Source organism: Perna viridis, chromosome 5, assembly GCF_037379345.1.
Source record: "Perna viridis isolate PV_CMFRI_1.1 ecotype Kerala chromosome 5, ASM3737934v1, whole genome shotgun sequence".
Taxonomy (NCBI): domain Eukaryota; kingdom Metazoa; phylum Mollusca; class Bivalvia; order Mytilida; family Mytilidae; genus Perna; species Perna viridis.
This window is the reverse complement of record NC_142449.1, coordinates 49507020-49525775: the sequence shown is the minus strand read 5'-3', so window position 1 is coordinate 49525775 and position 18756 is coordinate 49507020. Positions and strand designations below refer to the sequence as shown.

Sequence of the window (18756 nt, the reverse complement as noted above, 5' to 3'; positions counted from 1 at the left end):
GAAGATAATTTGTTTTTGTTTTGGAAAATGGAAAAAAAAATTCTGTGTTTTATTTACATTTCGTTACAGTTTGCTTGCTTTTCATACTGACTTTTTCATGCCCTTGTCTTGTTGAATTATGGGCATTTATTTTTACTATTGTCTGTATGTAAATGTCAATCTCATTAATATTTGTTGGCAAAAACTTAGGAAACTTCATGGGAATGATTTGAGATTTAGTATACAGTCAGTACTATGTGTTCCATTCCCATACATGTCATAACAGTCAAATATTAGGGGACAGTCTGAAATTGATTTATTTATGTCTGAAACACTTCATCAATGATTTAAGGTCTGTTGGGTACAGTCCTTCTGTTTTTTTTTTTTAGTTCTCAAATTTGACACCATGATTACAATCATGGCATCATTTGAATACTCAACTTTTGATCTTAATACCTAGATTAGATTAATATGTTTTTTAGCTGTTATTTTTGATTACAGGATGGATACTGTATGAAGATCATTAAAAACAAAGACAAAGGAAAAAAGAAATGAAAGTAAGAAAACTGCATTTTAAAACCTATCAATTATATGGTAAAATTAGGGACTGTATGCAACTCTAGGTTCATCAACCCATGTTTAAGGTTTTATGAAAATTTTAAGTTTCCATAGGAACCCAAAATGAAAACTTAAATGATGGAGTAAATAACTATCTTATACTGAACTTGCACTCGCCTTGTGACAAGAAACTGGATTCTTAGAATAGTAACTCTAAACAGTGTCCAAATGGACCTATAATACTGTTTTGGAATAAAAAAAAACAACATTAATGCCTGGAGAGGCTAAAAATATCGGAATGATTAAGGTGTGAGATTTTATAAAACTTTTGTTCATAAATACCATCATGGTGAAAGGGAGGTAACTCAACTATAAATTTGTGATTTTTTTTTTTATGTAAGTTGAATTTGTATTTCAACCAGAAATATTTGATTTGCAATGCAAACTTCTCTGGAGTTGTAAAAATAAGATGAATAAATCAGCAACAAGACTCTATTTAAGAATAAGTATAGGATTTAAGTAAGGTTTTGTGCATATGTTGTTTTATTTTAAAAAATTGTATGCCAGAAATAAGTAAAAATGACGTCTATTGGGTTAGATGCATTAAGTATTTTATATTGAATGTTGGAAGGAAAAAATGAAGCTGAAAAAAAATTTAAAGAGATTGAATAGGAGTAATAATTTGTTGAGAGAGATGTTTGCCGCCAACTAGCACCTTTTTATAAAATATATTATCTGCAAGAAATTTAACAAACTAAAATATATAATGAATTTGAGAAACTAGCCACATTTACCAGTTACTTATCATTATTGCACTTATAGATGTACATATGAACAGATGTTACATCCATTAGTGCACTAATCCATTGAATCACTGATATATAACTAGGTAGAAATCAGCCATGTATTGCTAGTATAAATGTCAATTGCTTCATTTATAATTCAAATAAGAAAACTTACGTTTATATTAAGACTGTTTCTAATTTTTGAACAGGTTTTAGAAAACCTGGTTTGCTGCAGTTGTCGAGCATTCATGACATCACAGTATCAAATCAGGTTAATATTACCTTGTTTGCCCAAAGAGAATCAATCAGAAAGCTTGTTACAAATTAAATTATTACTGTTTGATCTCTTTCAGTTGTAAAAATCTTAATATGAACATCATCAATAAGGAAAACAAAGTAGAATCTGAACTCTTTAAATCAGAATTCTGGTGAATTGGTCCAATCTTACCTCTTTTCATTCTTAAGATTTGAATCAGAATTCTAATAAATTGGTCCAATCTGAACTTGTTCTAGGTCGAAATTCTGATAAACTAGTCAAATATGAACTCATTTAAGGACTAACAATTTGAATAAGAATTCTGTCAAGCTGGTCCAATCTGAACTCAATTTAGGTCTAAAGGTTTGAATTATAATTATCATTTTAGGTCTAAAGATTTGAATCAGAATTCCGGCAATGGGTCCAATCTGAACTCAATTTAGGTCTAAAGTTTTGAATTATAATTCTCATTTTAGGTCTAAAGATTTAAATCAGAATTCCTGCAGACTGGTCCAGTCTGAACTCACTTTAGGTCTAAAGGTTTGAATTATAATTCTCATTTTAGGTCTAAAGATTTGAATCAGAATTCCTGCAAACTGGTCCAATCTGAACTCATTTTAGGTTTGCAGATTTGAATATGAATTCTGAAAAACTTGTCCAATTAAAAATTATTTACCTCTAAAATTTAATCTGAATTCTGACAAACTTGTCCAATTATAAATTATTTACCTCTTAAAATTTAATCTGAATTCTGACAGACTTGTCCAATTATAAATTATTTACCTCTAAAAATTTAATCTGAATTCTGACAGACTTGTCCAATTATAAATTATTTACCTCTAAAAATTTAATAAGAATTCTGACAAAATTGTCCGATCTAAACTCGTTTTTGTTCTAAAGATTTTAATCAGAATTCTGGCAAACTTGGCCCATCTGAACTTATTTAAGGTCTAAAAATTTGAATCAGAATTCTGGCAAACTGGTCTAATCTGAACTCTTTAAGGTCTTAAGGTTTGAATCTGTGCTTTTGTTTTATGAAAAAAAAAAATTGCATCAAAATTCTGGTAGACTTACCCAATCTGATTTCATTTTAGGCCTAAAAATTTGAATCTCTTAAGGGAGGTACAAATGATTAAAAAAGTTTTCAGAAACATACATTAAATTTATTCAGGGTTTGGTTTAGGCAGGTTTCTGCATTATTAAGGGTTCAGTATAGACAGATTTATTCATAGTTCAGCTTTCCCAGGTTCCACTGACAACATTGACCACGTATATTGATTAGTATGGAGGTACTGTGTCATGTAATTTATTCCTACTTCTAATGCCGGGAGACTGTACCATGTCTAATCCCGTCTAATTATTGAGATGAGATTACAGAGAACAATTGTCAATTGTATAGGCCTTTATGATGAAGGTTCTATAATATAGAATTTAATCATCTCGCAGACGACTTTTCTCCTATTATATTTGTCCCATAAGATTAAAAGGCATACCAAAACATTTCTTGTAATTTGTTAAAAAATTTGTCGTTGTAGCCATACATGTATATTTAATGATGTTGTCTAGCGCCTGTCAACAGAGTTTTGTGTTAATGAATGATTTCTTTCCATAAGGGATCAAGTCTACCAGTCGTGATTGCGTCAGCTGCCATAAATATCATAAAACATACTGACCCTAGAAAGATGGACTTGATACTGAGATTAAAATAAAATTGTTTTGTTTTTAAATTTTTTTTTTCTTTTTTGATTTCTGGTTAATGTGATTTTTTTTCCTGAAAGTGCACAAATTTAAAGATCTTCAGTATTTCATCCTCTAACATTAACAATTATTAACAATGCAAGCAGTGAAGTACATCTGACAACCCATGTAAATTTAACGTCAATACTTGTTCAATTAAAGGTCTTGTGTTAATTTCGTACATAACACATTATAAATGCATTACATAAATACTTATTTTAATGGAGACAAAACGCTGTCACAATACATGTTTAGTTTTGAATAAATTGCAAGTAGATTGTGTATGAATTCCATTTTATGTGTGGTTTCTTTAAGTTTCAAAAAGTCTAGAATGATGGTTTCTTTAAGTTTCAAAAAGTCTAGAATGACAGTTTTATAGTAGAATTCATTATATATAGAAAGCAGTGATTTACTGATTGCTCCCTGTTTGAAAATTTTGATAATTTACACGTGAAATGAATTTGGTAATTTCACTCTTGGACTTTCTCCTGCCAAAACATCACAACATGTATATCAATCTGCCATTTACAAAATTTTAATTTTTTTTTAAAAATAGCAACAAAAAAAAAGAAAATCTATGTAATAAATAGGATAATTAATTAGTTATCATGATTAACCATAATATAATCATTTGTGCCAAGAACGCATTGAGATTTAACTAGTGCATGGAACCAGTTCTGCACACTCATTAAATCTAAGCCTTCTTTGGCAGTGGTGGTCACATTTTGGTTATTCATTATCCTATTAATATTCAGTACTTGGATGAAAGAGGAACAACTCTATTTTTCTTGTTAATGAAAATTTGATATTGGGACTTTTTATAAAGATCATATGAACTGTTAATTCCTTAAAAATTCTATCCTTTTAAAGCAAACTGTAAAAAAAAGTGGGGTAGGTGTAAGGATTTTATTGGTGATTTTCCCTTGAATGAAACAATTTTAGTATGCATTTTTCCTGTTTGCAAGTTGTATATTGGTTGCTGCCTACCAGTCTTATAGTTGAAAAGTTATCATACAGATCAAATAAATATTTGTTTGCTGGAATGGTTGTAAACAATTGTTCTTACTTTAATACACAAGCCATAGTATGTATGATTAAATAAACATCTCAACAGTTACATAGCAATAAAAACCTGGTTACATAAGAAGAAATGAATCTTGAAATCTTATTTTTTTTTATTAAGCAATGACTATAAATTTCATTGTTCAAAATTTCTTGAAAATATCATGTATTCTTAAGTATCTCATTATTCCTTCAATGCCTGGGAAATTACAGTTCTTATCAAATATTTACCAAACTTCCTAATTTTAAACAAAGTATATTTCTTTCATTCATCAATTAGAAAAGGCACTATTTTATCATCTCTACAAAGAGGAAAAGAACAAGTGCTACTAAGTAAGGAAAGAGATTATAGAAGATAAACTGAAATGCTACCTTATTGGCAAAATCATTATATGCACATCGTTATTGTGACTAGACTTTAACTGACAAAAGCTTATTTTTATCTTTTAAGACATTGTAAATCCTTTATCCTTGAGACTAATATTTTTGGATTCTAATTCCTAATGGTAGTCTAGCAAAAAGAAGATAGTATTCCCTTGAGAGGACGACAAGTCTCTAACTTATAATGACGTCTTGTCACACTATTGTTAAATCATTAGTGGTTTCTAATAATTACCAGCCAGGAAATGTAGGTTTTAACAATATATTCTGTAGTGAACAAAAAAATCAATCGAGGCTGAAGCTGTCTTTCTTTCAAGAACTTTTATTTTGATGCTAGATTTCAAGCTTTTGTTTTTGTTTAATTAGAGTTGGTATTGGATATATTGATTTATCTCCCCTTGGTTTTGATAAAAGTAAGACTTTCTTAGGGTCAAATCATCAAATGCCTGAAACGGTATTGATACCACATATTATACATTATTCTCATTGTTTATCCAATTTATGATCTTAAAGGGGGCACTCAGTTTAGGACAATATATTAAAGAACAGAAGTTCGTTATATTAAAAATGGAAGAAATATTTTAATATTTGTTTTTAACAAAAATCATTCCAAATTTCCAATAGGAATGTTGATGTGGATTAGTTACTAAAGTTAATTAAGGGACATCTGTTATACAGAGATAAATAGAGTACTTATCAGATACATAAATTCAGTTAAATTTGGAATACAATATTAAACAACATTAAAAATGACAATTCTATTCATTTTTTGTTTTTCTCATGTTTAATTGAATCCGCTGTATGACTAATGTCAGAGACATTGTTTTGACATACAAGTTAAAAAGTCAAGATTTCTATACATGTTCAACATTTTATGTAATTTTCACAAAATTTTTGAAAAATTTCACCTTTTCTGGCTTAAGCCAATTGGCTGGTGGTTAGAGTGTAGACTGCAATAATGTACATTAATGAATTCTTTTTTAGGGAAGTAGAACTCTTTGATGTTTTCAAAACCTCAATTTCCATCGTGTATCAAATATAGAGAAAAACTTGAGAATGTAAAGCTTAAAATTTATATACTTGGTATTATCATGAATCGAATTGTTGTCTTTCTTACTGTGACACCACTGTGGAGTTCTTTTCATTATGCAATGATATGTCACAATACAAAATGAAAGAAATGATGCATTCTGGCATCTCATGCCACATAGTAAGTGCAGTGGATGTTATGGATCATGTGCACAATATCTGGTGTTTATTCACAGAAAACTCAATACATTTTGATTGTAAGCTGTGTAATCAGTAATCAGTAACTGTCTTGTTAATTGCTTGCATGAAACTCTTCTAAGAATGCAATATTGGTTTGTTAATTTACCAGAAGTTTGTGTTATCTCTAAATCTCCTGTTTTTATAGGACTTTATCACTCTGCATACTTCTCCTCCATGGTCAGCCATGTTGAAATGATTATATAAGATCAAAGGGAGGCAACTACAACTATCTTGTTCAGCAAAGCTTGGGGAAAAAGCCTAAGGTAAAAAAAAAAAAACCTTAATAAGAATATCAATAGTACATGACAGGCCTGGCAGATAAACAAAGCCAGGGATTTAAGTCAAACACAGAGTAATTATTGGCTGAAGAACAAGAAAGAACCACACTTATTTAATAAATATAATGCTTGGATTGATGGATTTCTTGTCAGAGGAAAAAAAATATTGGTTTTTTTCTCAACACTCTTCCCCAATAAAGTAAACACCATGAGTGGAATATTATATGCCTAATGACAATAGATATATAAAAATAGATGGTCAGAATCAATAAAACGAGGGGAAAAAAATTTAGAATCGTACTTAATTAGTTAAAGTGACAGTAGCATAGGGCCTTGAATAGGTCACTCAATCAGTTAATGTCAATGGACTTAAAGGGCTCTTGGCTTTCATGTTTTAATGTTTTGTTTTTGATCTGTCAATACAGTTATTGATAGATTTTTTGAAAGGTATTTCTAAACCTATCTGCTAATATGAGGACTATTTTTTCTTTTGTTCCTGTAACAGCTGAGCAATCAGCTTTAACATCTACTTTGATAAATTGATAATATTCTGTACTAGACTACTTCCAGACACGAAATTCACTGATACTCAAACAACTCCAATAGCAGATCCTACACTCATTTTTACATAATAAAGGCTGCTCCTTCTAAAACAGTATTGTATATAGAGATTTGTTTTGATGTTATACTCATGCTAATTCTAGTTAGTTTGGTGCTAAATTGATTAAAAGAAAGGGATAAATGAAAAACCCTAAAAATTGAACTCCGCTTTAATATTCTTTTCACAGTCAGGATACAAATTGTGTTCAAATTATTTTTTGAAAAAGAAAAGTGTGGAAATTTTGGATCGTAGTTTAATCTCCAGATAGAAATGAATCATATTGCATGTTAAAGTAGTTGATTCAAAACAGTAAATGCTTTACTTATATGAAGGATTCAGTTACCTAAAAATTTGTAATTAATACCACTAGTCCATATATTATGGATAATCAGAGTGAACCATTATATAAATGAAGTTTTTTTTTACGATGAGATCATCACGTCCTATTATGATGTATAGGCTTGGGTTGAGGAGGGATTATCGTGATAAAAGCAAAAAACCATAATGTCTAACTTATGAATATTTTTTCTGAAGAATGCAATGAAAAAATGATGGAAATTTTTTTATCCATAGAACATTGATTTTCATATCTAGATCATAGGTTTGTGGCAAGATGATTTCTCTGGAGTGTTGGCATATTATGGGTCATCAGAGAGACAGCTTTTTTTTTCTCTATTTTTACCAGGTTCAGATGTTAGCTGTGGTAAAATTAGATATGCTACTGTTTCTATAATGATCTACCAAACAGATCTGATTCATATTGATGTTATATAAGTTGTGGAATAACATTCTTTGTTCTTCTTCAGTTTGTTTTCATTTTTTGTTTGGCTTAGAATACATTCGAAGGGAACTGTTTTGACTAAATTAAAAAAAAAAATCTTTTCTCTTTTTTTTTTTTTTTACTAATAAAAAAATGTAAGTTTTTAATGACATTTATTAGAATGTCCCTTTCAGATTTTTTAAATTAAACTTGAAAAAGTGAGGATATGTTTAACGTGTATAAGAGTTTATCTTCTGGCTATTTTGGATATTAAATAACTACATACCTTATTTTCCAGACTATAAGTCGAATGGCTTAATTTTGACCAAATCGACAGAAAAAAACATAGAAAAGACAAATTTGGCAGATAAGTGTAGGGTTAGACATGTGCATTTATATCGTAAGTGTCAGTGGAGATCAGAGTTGAGCGGTTTGTTTTCAACAGCATATTATTCCAGCGATGTTACTAAATATTATATTTCTGAATTAAATTAACAATTGTGTTGTTGTTAAAATGTACTTTGTCTGGGAGTGCAATTATTTTTATTGAGTGGCGTGTCGATGGCTCTGAAGCCTTAGATCATCAGGTGTATGAATTTGTAAACATGTCAAACGTGGGCACCCATGTGTGAAATAGGAGGGAAATTCGTTTGATGAAATGGTCATAATTAAGAGCAGTAATTAATACACAATATTACCTGGTCTTACAAAATACAATAAAAGATAATTGTTACCTACATATTTGTTTGCAATTAGCCTTTTAGATAACACCATAACTAATTATAATTTATTAACATCAATGCATTCATTCATTCCTTTCCTGGTTTGTCTACCCCGGACTTGACTTTTTATGAACAACTCGGCGGGAGTTTCTAGAAAAGCAGAGAACGCTTACCCTACCGGTGCACCTGGTCCATGCTCCCAGTTTTTAGTGGAGTCCGAGTTGCTCATTTGCTTTGGTTACTTTGTATGTATGAATTTAATTACTTTTTGTTCTTTGTTGTGTATGTTTCCATGTTTGGTCTTTGTCCCAGGATTACATTCTTTTGATTATCGCTATAACCTTGGTTCCCTTGATTACTCTTTCATAAAGGATAGCGGCAATGATCCATAATATTCAAATTTCACCACTGGTTTGAATGTTTGAGTGACGGCTTTCGTTGATTGCAGTTTACCAAAAATTTTGAATCAAAACAATTAAAAGTGAAGTAAACAAATCTAATGAAATGCATTGTAGATGAACATTTTTTTCTTGAAAAATTCTTATATGTGGTGTGAGAAACCATTTTTTTTCCCAACTTGCCATTCTGGCTAGTGGAATATTAATCTTGCTAGCCAAATATACATTCAACTAGCCACATTTTTGGTTTTTTTCCCTGTATTATCATCTGTTTTTTCTTGGATTTGACTATCTTCTGCCTTCCCTTTTCTTTCTTCAACTATCTTTTCATTTGTTTTTAAATTTATCAAAAACTTTTCCATTTTCGAATATTCCCTCCCATTTAAGTTTTTCATGTACTTTACAGTAACAAAATAAGTACTCCATTTCTGAACTCATATTTTAAAAATTATGTTAAATTATATTTAACAGATTCATCATAATGAAACAAGAAAATCGTTTGCTTCTTGTTCATTTCTATTTTGATAATAAACAACTAATTTGCAAGGTAATGTTTCATAAATTATCAAGATAATTTCGTTTGTATACTAATATGAGATCAGGACCGTCGCCTAGGTTTTGGCGCATCCCGTTTACCGGAAATTAAAATGGCAGATCGTAAACAATGCTTTACAAGTCAATAAAATTGTGCATATCATGCCAAAATTCACTTAACATATTCAAGCTAAACTTCTTAAAATGTAATGAACATATTTTTAATGTATGATGTTAAAGGATGTTTTACGAAATAACCTGTTGGCTGGTTAACTTTCCTTGGAACTTGCCAGTCAAATGACGGCCGCCAAATTGCCGAGTGTGAGCAAATGAGAACTTGCCAAAATACAAATCTACTCGTATTTGGCGAGCTGGCGAGCAGTGGTTTCCCGCACTGTGTAAGTCAAAGTGGATGATAAGTTGAGGCTGACACTTTGCTGAAAAAAAATATTGACTTGTAGTCTGGAAAATACAGTAAATTATATGCCAAATGTGTAAAGTTCACTCATGATAAAACTGATCTCACATTCAGGAAAGTTAAATATTTTGAATTGAAATAGATTTTTTTTATTTTTAAGGAACAGATAACTGAAAGGGAAAAAAATTGATATTATTAAATAAAGATTGGTTAGTGCATGCATGCATTATATAGTTTATGAGATGCTGTTAATAAAGGCAGAAAAATAGATTGGAAGTACAATACTAAACTCTTGGATATTAATGTCCTAATGATCTTAAGCAGAACAGGATTTGCTGTATTTTTGAAGGGAGGGGTTCTGGTTGATGTTGATTTCATTCTAGTCCAAGGAAATCCAAACTGTATTTAGAATTAAAATGCTTTTGTTTAAGTGTTCAACACAAGGACGGGTACTCTATACTACCAGAACTATCAGTCTTGGTTCTAATTTTGGCTTTGGCTTGAAGTAAGCAATCAAAATATGAAGTTTTTCTAGACTTTTTATTAGATAAGGAACATGTCTATGCCAGAGACATCAAAAATATATTTGACTATGACAATTGATATCTGGGAATGAATCCAAACAAAACTGCTTAGAAGATAATATTGGCATAGAGTAGGGTAACTTAGACTATATCAGACAGCTCATGTTTTTCTTTGGTGTTGGATTTGTTTACATTTACTTATTAATTTCTTCTTGATGGTTTATGTCTTTTAAAATGACCAACTTCTCACCCGTACTACCATAATTTTTCCATGTATATTAGCATCAGTTCATCAACTTCTAAGCTATAGCTACCTATTTCTTCCAGTTGTTATGTATTGTCCAGATTGCTTGCATGACAAACATTTGTAAATTATTGACAAAGTTATGATTCCTTACATTTCATTTGACGGTCTTAGATAAATCTGCTTTTCCTAATGGTTGAGTTTATGCTGGTTTTTTGTGTTAGCTCTGGTTGTCCCATGGTTCAAAAAAGGTCAGATATAGCAGGAATTTAATTACGTAATGTCTGGTTGTTTGTTTGACTTAGTGTTTAGAGGTTTGATTTTTTGAATGGGTAGAAAAAGAGAAAAAATTCTACTGTCCTGCTCAATTTAGGTGTTGAAGATCATGTCAGATAATGTGGTTCACATCACTTGAGCAGATCTGTTCTTACTCGTTGAATTTGAAGTCACAGTGATGAGGTGTTTCTATGTCTTATTTTTGTAATTGGTGGTATATGTTGTACAAAATTCGAAGACCATGAACTTCCTTGTCTAAGATTATGTAGGTTTTTAATTGAATGATGGTATCGGCTGTTTAAAAAATAAGCATATTGGTGAGTGTTCTCTGTGGGTCAGGTATCATATCTATCTGTTACATGTTCTATGTTTCATAACATATTGAAACTGTTTTCAAGTGAAATGCCTCTTTTCAAGTTTTTTTTTGGGTAATATTTATTGAATTTCTCTATGCTGTATTAAGTACTTCTCCGTCGTAAGAATTGGGCAGAAGGTGTGGCACATGAAAGGAAAAAACACAGAGATTTTATTGCATTAAATAAGTATTTATACCCAATAACTTCCAGAAATAACCATCAAAGTGTTTGAAAAATTTGCCTTTTTAAGAAGATATTGATTGGTCAAATTTAATTGAAATGCACTATGAAAAAATGGTGGGAAAATTTTCATGCACTTCTTCCTTATATAAGCAGTCAAAAAATATCTATGTAACCAATGCTTCTGGATGAATTTTAATAGCTTTTCAGTTGTTTTCTAGATGAATTGAATATTTTTTAGGCAAAAAAGACCAAATTGAGAAATATGATGTGCCACCCATTGCCGGATTCTTACATAGAATAGTACTTAATTCTTTTATCTTGACAGTGTCGAGTAGCATTATTTGTTAGGGTCAGCTGCATTATTTGAATGTTTGTTTTTTTATTCACTTGAAATGTCCTGTGATGCATTGAAAATATAATTTATACATTAAGCTGTGTTTTGTGAAAATCTGTTTCATCAGTCCTCAGGGTCTGGTTGACGTCATCTGTCTGTCTGTTTGTTTTACTAAATGAACCTTCCTTAACATGTATCTTAAGGGTTTCCTTGTACAAATAAAAGGCCATGATAAAGTTCTTTTTACCTGCAAATTGCTTTTTAGATGATGTTAGATGGCCTTCAGGATAAATTAAGGTGCTATGAATATATTAGTGTGTTCAATGATTTTAGATAGGAATTAAGTCAATATAGATGTCTTCAAATACCAGAAGTTGCCAAAATATTGTATTATCAACAGGTGTAGTCAAAAGACTATTGATCCTGTCTGCGTCTCACTGAAAGGCTTTATAATTTTTATAGTTAACATTATCTTAATTTGCAGTTGGTGTTGTACTTTGTACAGTCTATTGTGTCAGGACTCCAATCCTGAAAAATACATTTTGGTTGTCCTATTAGTACAGACATGCCAGCTTACCTGTTCTTGAGAGTTCCCTTTTTGCTTTGAAGCTTATTCAGATCTGGTAGAATATCATCTTTCACTTGAAAGTTGAAAGTTTATTCTTTTGCCAATCATGGGCCCACAGGGCCAATACCAAAACTGTATTTATGATTCATACTGATACATGTACATGTAAACAGACATTCTATAAGAATTTGCTTTGTATAATCATGTACAATTATTCAGAAATTCTAGTTAAGATCAATTTAAATGTGGTTCCTGTGTCCAGAATACTCCTATTTTAGATTATTTTCTGATTTTATGAGATTCATGAGACTTACAGGGCTTATTTTCAGGACATACTTCAACCATTGTCCTCTTAGTACACATGGACTTGATAATATCAGTTTGTACATATTCATGTTCTTAAAAAAATGTTACACTAAAGCCCAGTATACCATTTGCACAGCCTTTATCTAAGCTTAAAATGAGGATTCTGCAATATGTCTAGGAAATGTTAGCCTATTGCTTCACACAGAATATTGTTTTATAAACGGAGAATAAACAGAGGCAAGCATTGCTTAGAGGCACAGAACCTTTTTCATTATACATTATTCTCATGACATTGGGTCAGCCATTGGGGCAAAAATAACCATACACTATTCTCTTTAGGCTAAACTGAAAGAAAGGAACACATTGTGTATGTTACAATGTATACTTATTGTCATTTTCCTTGTGGAAGGTTAGTGTTAAGGGCATCATTCTAAAATATAGCATCATATCTATATATTACTTCACATACATTTTTACTGACCCTTCAAGGCATCATGTCTCAATGTACCATATTGTTTAGGTGACTTAGTTTCTCATTCTTTATCACAATGTTTTGAGTACAGATTATGGTCGTTTTAACTCTCGTAAGGGTTTAAACAGTCATTGAGATGAATAGGAGTTTCTTATGACTGGGTAAATTAACTGGTGATAGAACTTTTAACGCACCAAATTGTGTTTCTTTTTAACTGAAAACTGCTTTCAGATGATACATAATGAATTAGACAGTTAAAATATTAAGAACTAAGGTCTAGTTTTAGTTGAATGCGTACATGTATGTTAATTAGTAGCTTGAAGGTCAACATCTTGAACTTTGTCATCAGTATTTGGATGATCGACATGTTTCTCCTTCACAAAGAAGTATCCTGTATACACAATGGAGATGTAAATCTTTTGTTAAAACTTGTCATGTTTAGATATCCAGAGTCACTCCTGTATGGTGTCAGTATCCATGCTTGAAGTAATTTCCTCTACCTAAATATTCCACCCAGAAATTTTGTTCTGAGAAGATGGAAGATGTTTCCAGGTTATTTTGAACTATTTTTGAACTTCCTGTTTACCATTGGAATAGTTTTTTTATTTTGTCAGCATCGTTACTTGCTTTGGTATTGAATACTGAAGCTTACACCAAAATTTTGGCTGCAGTCTAAAACATGTTGTGTATACCATATCTGTAGAATCACTCTGTATAGCTTGTTATAATGGCCGTTGTTTTTTCTAAAAGCAGATCTTGAAGTAGAACATACAAGTAGTTTGTTTGGTTTTTTTACTATAAGCATACATGTATGGATTTTTACCTTTTAGTGTTTCTGTTTTTTGTTTGTTTGTTGATACAGCAGACTTTGTTTTTCTTTGGTACATGTAGTTTATTAGGTACATGTACTTCTTATAAATTACAACTTGGTACAATCTTTTGATCATTAGATTTGTTTCTTGCCAGCTGGTGTCAACTAAGTATACTTATGTTAATAATGTCTGAGATTATTAGAGCAAGCATAGTTTTATATTAATGATACACATGTTATCTAAGATGGAACAAAAGCTTTGATTTCTGAAGAATTACACTGAAATCAATTGACTTTTTATGGCCTAAAGCTTAGAAAAAGTTTGATATAGACAGTTCAACCTAGAGAAAGTCTGATCAGAGTTGTCATAGTGAACGTCTCCCAAAAATCAATAGGCAGTCTGGTGACAGGTGAACTATACAGGTAAGTTCTGTCTGGGACGATCACCTGATACAGGTAAGGACTGTCTGTAAAATGTTTACATAGCTACTCAAATCGCGATTAGAATTCGTCCCGAACCAGGGTCGGGTTCCTGAATCTTAGGTGACGTTATAACTGTATATTTGTCAAGTGTGTTGGATACATGGTACTTGAAGATTTAAATATATTGACTGAAGTTTTTAAGCTGTGTAATGTTTAAGTCTAGCCAAGTTTAAACAAAAGTTTCACTCTCGTTATTACAGTAGATAAAAGTTTTCGGCATAGAAATTACATCAAACATAGGGGTTTATATTCCTCACTAAACAGATTATTGAAAAAAAATAATGTGACTAAGGCTAGGAATGAACAATGTTGGTTTATCATCTCCAGACAAGTTAAGTTAGTAGGCAGCAGTACATATATGTATAAGTGAAAGGAGAAACTGATAACTATTTGTATAATTTCCTCTTTTTTGATTGCCAAATGCAATTTAAAAGGCTTCTCTCTTAAATTTGAATATATAATTCTAAACTTTTCATTTTATCTTCAGTGTGTGTAGATAGTGATAGACACTGGCAGATAAAAGTGGGATTGACAGTTCTGGATGTTGGAATCTTCCTTTTTTTTTTTAGACAGTTTTGGTTAAGTGTAGCATGGAACGTCTCTTTCTAAAATTTCTGGATCTGTGTCCAATAGTGACATGCACATATAATGCTATATATACCATATTAGATTAGTTTTACTGGAGATCTTGACTACAGTCTAAGCTGAACCCCTTTTTGGACCCTAGAGTTTGTCCAGTATAGACAGGTGTCTGGGACCCTCCAGTTTGTCCAATAGACAGGTGTCTGGACCCTGTAGTTTGTCCAGTATAGACAGGTGTCTGGACCCTGTAGTTTGTCCAGTATAGATAGGTGTCTGGACCCTAGAGTTTGTCCAGTATAGACAGGTGTCTGGGACCCTCCAGTTTGTCCAATAGACAGGTGTCTGGATCCTGTAGTTTGTCCAGTATAGACAGGTGTCTGAACCCTGTAGTTTGTCCAGTAGAGACAGGTGTCTGAACCCTAGTTTGTCCAGTAAAGATAGATGTCTGGACCATAGAGTTTGTCCAGTATAGGCAGTTACTAGGTTTTACTGTACAGTTTTCCCTTTATTTTTTTATACAAGTACCTTTAATATTTGTTGGTCTTTCTATGTATATCTGTGTAATTAAAATAAATAAAACATTTTAGTCCAAAAAGTTGGGAATTCTGAACAAAATTTTGACTGATGCTATACATTTGAATGATGTGAAATCAGAATACATAGAATTTTACTATTTAAATGATTCAGTGTTGGTCTTCTGAGGGTATTGGATTAATGAACGACCCATTCCAACTGAGTAAAAAATCAGAAGACAGGAATAGACTTCAGGCTCAAATTTTATATTGAGCTTATTTTTATGTTGGCTGTACTTTTTTAAACAATGAAATCTGGTTGTACTAGTGACAGATTAGGGCTTCTGTATGAGTCCTGTGTTATTGGCATTTCAATGCCCTATTTGGTTTCATTATTTGATTGTTTCATTCCTTCATACTGCAATTTTTCTACATAAATAGAAATTTACCATTAAAAGTGCAAAGATTGAAGTTAAAAAAAAAACAAAACAAAAAAAAACATTTGTTTTGGACCATAAAAATTATACTTAGTCCACTTTTACATATGGAAGCAGTAAATTTGGAATCATTTGTAAAATAAAACTGTGTAATGTTTGTTAAAGATGAGAATTAAAGCAGGAGTTAGAGAAAAATGTGGAAACGGACCACCAGATTGAGAAAAAAAAACTGCCACAGACAGCCTATGGGCTTAAAACATTTAACTTGCTTCGTAGACATCTTAAATCTTTTCAAATTCTATGGGTATCTTCTATTGTTGTAAACAAACTGGAGTGTTTCTTTAAATCAGTTGATAAATGTTTAAATTCTATGCTGATAGGCCCCAAAAGACAGAGCAATGTGTTTAAGGGGAAAACTGTAGATTATAAATAAAATTTTATAGCAAAAAAAAAATCAAAATTGAGTGCATTTTTCTGATTTTTATAATTCAGTTGGGGGTTTTGAAGCTTTTTGTTGCTGGTTTTCTTTCTTTTTTTATGAGCAATTTTAAAGGGGAAAAAGGTCCATACATGAATAACTTTATTATTTGGAAGAAGAATCTTCATCTGTTTTATGGTCTATGTTGAATGGAGTTTCTTTAATATGAATGAATTATTTCTTTGAAAACACATCATCTTACAAGTCCTATTCTATGATGAACACTGTACATTCTGTATTCAGCTGTAACCTGTCTAAAATAGACTGATTTGGATATGCCTGTATAAAATGAACTTGTATTTTAAGACCACCTGTCTTTTGTGACCATGTTGTTCCCCCTTGGGATATCATTTATGAGAGGTTAGACTATAATTTGTAAACCAGAATCCCCAGATCATACACAGAAATAAACAACGTTGACTGTTATTATATAATTGACCCACAATTAAATTTTAATTCAGACAGAAGCAGAATTTCCAGCTACTTTAGATTTGAGAAGAAGTGTGCTGTATATCTGACTGATTTGTGTGGATGAAGTTGTTTCTATCTTTATTGTGGAAATAGGACCTAGTTCTGACAAATTCCATGTCATATATATATCTTATTGATGTTTTACTTAAAGCATATCTATTCAGTCTTATCCAGGTCTGTGAGGATTTCCTGGAAATTTAATGTTAAGTTGATGAATTAAAAAAAAAGAAGTATTAAGTTTGATTAAATATCCTAAATAAAATAAATTGCTTGGTTGTTTACTGACTGTGTTTGTTTCTGAGTGTTGAGTGTTTTTTAATGCTTTAACATACAACAATATAGCATTTTAGAAAAATTTCAAATTCATAATCGGGGAGGATGAGGACTAAGAGCCCCCTTTTGGATCCACATATGTTATTTTGTTTTTGGTTATACTATATACAAGAGATATTAAATTTGTAATAGAAGTTTTACAGTATTAAGATATGATGTTATAGGTATGTGTCAAAGCCTCGTATATGTTGGCAAAATTTCAAGCCTGTAGAAAAAAGTTTGTCTGTTGAATAATTGATAAATCTCTAACTAAATATAATATTTTGATCATGTATACTTTTCTTTCCAGATAGTGCTTACTGATGGAAAGTAATGAAGAACTGTTCCTTACATGTTAACAGTTAGTTTTTAAAGGCAACCATATATGTGGAAGGAATAGTGTGATGGCTCAGAGGTATTAATCTTTAGAGCTTTATAAACACACAATTATTTAGATTAACATCACACGGTGCTTGGACATAAATATCTGTCCAAAAAAAAATTCTGACATTTTAATATTCTTGCAATATTTATATTTATTGATAAGTTTGCATACAGGTACTAGTTGATTTTTTTGGCCCTACCTTAACTTAGTCTTCCTAATAAATAACAGAGAAATCAATAGGTCTGTGTTTACTTTAAATCTATAAAGTTTTTAAAAAAAAATTTAAGCAAAAAGCTAGTGTGTATTTAAATATTTAAATATTTTAACCCCCTCTAAAAAAGTAAATACAAGTCTTCTACACTAATGTTACGCCTAAAGCTTTGAAAGATATTTTGAATATTGTTTATGGTTAAAAGTTTTCAAGGCAGTGTCCTAATAATGGTTTCTTTTTCATTGATTTGAAATTATATATCTATAGTAATGTAAAGAACTATATTGAATGGAGGAAGCATAGAAAAGAGATCATAATTATTGAATATTTATCACATAAAAGTTACAATAAATTTGAAGGATAATGGAATAAAGATATCAAAAATGTGATCTCTTTCTCTGAAGTAATTTGATCACTAACTACAATATGAAGCAATACAATAAATGGCCATGGAGGAGTTAGAAATTTATTAAACAATAGTGGTAGAAGATCGCCAGCTGACCGAGAGAGTTGTTTATTGATTATTGAATGAATCATCTCATAATTGCAGTATTGACATATTACTATGTATTTTTTCCCTCGTAATTGGGCATATCAATCAATGTTCCCTCTGGCGAACCTCGCCAGAAACTGCTGATTGGTGATTTACACATATATCTATATGAATTAAAAACCAAGGTGGTATTTAAGGTTTCTTGGGTCACTAGGCACATCTGTATAGGTCGATCTGGGTCAGGTCATAACCTCAGCTGGCTATCAATGAGTGACCATTGAGACCAGTAATTGGTTTTTGATTGTCCAGTTTCACCAGACTGGTCTTGTCCTGAAATGACTTATTGGTCAGTTGGCCATCTTATCTGTACTAGAATTATCTAATGGCAACTTTTAAAGGGATTTATCTTGTGTATTATTGGAAAAAAATATTGGAGGGAAAATGAGTTTACCTTTGGATTGTAAAAACTTGGATACCATTCATATGTGTTTAAAGTGACATTGTTAGTTAGGTTAACAAATTGTACAAATGAATCATAAAAGTACTACACAGGTTTTAACCACAGACGCTTCTAAAAATA

At 31.1% G+C, this 18756-nt stretch overlaps 1 long non-coding RNA gene across 2 annotated transcripts in view; it reads left to right on the top strand.

Annotated features, from left to right (window-relative positions):
• Positions 1-18756, top strand: part of LOC148618089 (uncharacterized) — a 228617-nt gene that overhangs the window by 160230 nt on the left and 49631 nt on the right. For both annotated transcript variants that reach the window (XR_015922625.1, XR_015922626.1), the window contains exons 12-14: positions 481-536; positions 6173-6290; positions 17398-17502. This is a non-coding gene — a long non-coding RNA (uncharacterized LOC148618089). The remainder of the gene's footprint in view (positions 1-480; positions 537-6172; positions 6291-17397; positions 17503-18756) is intronic.